The sequence below is a fragment of the Psammomys obesus genome, unplaced genomic scaffold (genome assembly GCF_907164565.1).
Source record: "Psammomys obesus unplaced genomic scaffold, mPsaObe1.curated_primary_1811, whole genome shotgun sequence".
Taxonomy (NCBI): domain Eukaryota; kingdom Metazoa; phylum Chordata; class Mammalia; order Rodentia; family Muridae; genus Psammomys; species Psammomys obesus.
In genome coordinates, this window is record NW_026596088.1 from 15,202,466 (window position 1) to 15,204,232 (window position 1,767).

Genomic DNA, 1,767 nt, shown 5'->3' on the forward strand with positions numbered 1-1,767 from the left:
AAGCAACCATGGAGGAAAGGGAGAATGAGTTAGTGTAAGATCAGAACTCCACCATGTCCCAACCCAGATGTGTCTGCAATGAAACGGGAGAGAGGAAAGTCTTGCTACGATGTCTCAGAAGTGAGTTTTTCCAGCACTCCACAGAAGGCTGTAACTCAGTCAAGACTTTACTGGGGCTGTAAACCACAGAGAGCTCCTCTTGAAGAATTTACGAGGATCTGAGAGCTCTATATTTGCTCTGGAGACATCTATTGTTTGTTTATAATACTCGCATGCTTAATTTGCAATAAACTGGGAGGTACTACTACACAAATAGGTCATGGAGCCTCAGTGCTCTCTCACAAGGAGGATGCAGGGGGGGAGGGGCACTCGGGAGAATTTATCACGTTGTTCTTTGAGTGTAAGAATTTTCAGTTGTGTCTTCATTGGTGTTGCTGGAGGAGAGGTGACTCTGGGAAAGCCATGAAAGGTCATGGGAGGCTGTGAAAGGTCTAGGGAGTCCTTGTGTGTCTCTTCGTCTCAAATATCCTCCTGTCAGAGTTTCTGCGTCGTTTGAATGATTGCCCCATGTAAATGGGTTTTCCAAGGTGAACAACAAGGACTCACAGACTTTGCATCTGCAGAAGATTGCTGGTCCTGACTGCTGGCCGGGGATGGACTAATCTTTGCATCAGATATTCCTCCTGATAAAGGATGGTAGTCTGGTCTGGTATAGGGTACTCTAGAAGAGTACAGGGGACTGTATTAACAGTGGTAAGTGGGACAGTCAGCCAGGAGACTGGAACTGGCACCGAAGTTAGCTGAGACCCATGAGCTAGTCTACTATATTATCTTTATTATATTCATTTATTGTTTGTATGTGTGAGTGCCTGCATGAGTTTAAGCATACTGTGCGTATGCAGGAACCTGTGGAAGCCAGAAGAGGGTTTGAGATCCCCCAGAACTGGAGTTACAGGTGCTTGTGAGCTGCTGTGAGGGTGCTGGGAACTGAACTTGGGCCCACTGAAAGAGCAGGGGGAGCCATCTCTCTAGACCCAGCGTGTACGATCTTTAAGTCACATTTTGTTTGAAGGTATTCAGGACGTGGGTTTGGAATTATTACCCAGTTTCTATGTTAGGAAATCACATCAAAGGGAGAGTCAGAATCACAGCATCCCTAAGCACTAGGAGCAGCTTCCTTCCTGCCTGTAACAGTCACTCTTCCGAGCCGTTGGTCTTACCGAATGGTTCTCCTGGGAGCAGCTTCTTCAACCAGTGTGAAACACACTACTTTTCTCTCTAGGGTGGGTCCTGGGGTCCTTGTTGGAAAAGTAAATCTTTGAGTGGGCGTGGAGCATTTTCTCATGTTTGATACCTGAAATCCTTCATGCTTAGAGCATTTGTCTACTGTCACCTTGTTGCATGACAAAACATGGGAGATGCAATATGTACATCCACTCACCCCAGATAGGAAACCTGTGACAGATCAAAGCATGGACACTTCCAAAGTCCAACTTGGCGAGCCAGTGGGTTTTATTGGGGTTTCTTACAGGAGCAAAATGACTCCAAGACAGCTCTGCATCGCTAAAGCTCACCCCAGCATTGGTGGCAGCTCTCAAGGCTTGGGACCTAGAGCACCTTCCGGAGCCTGCAGGCAGCTCAACAGCTTGGAGAGTGTCCTTTCCAGGTCTCTTGGTCGGTCTAAACCTTATGCAGCTGCTCTGGTCTCAGAGTCTTCTTTGCAGCTCTGCTTCCTTCAGTCTGAGGGGAACCCTCAGCTTTTATTGC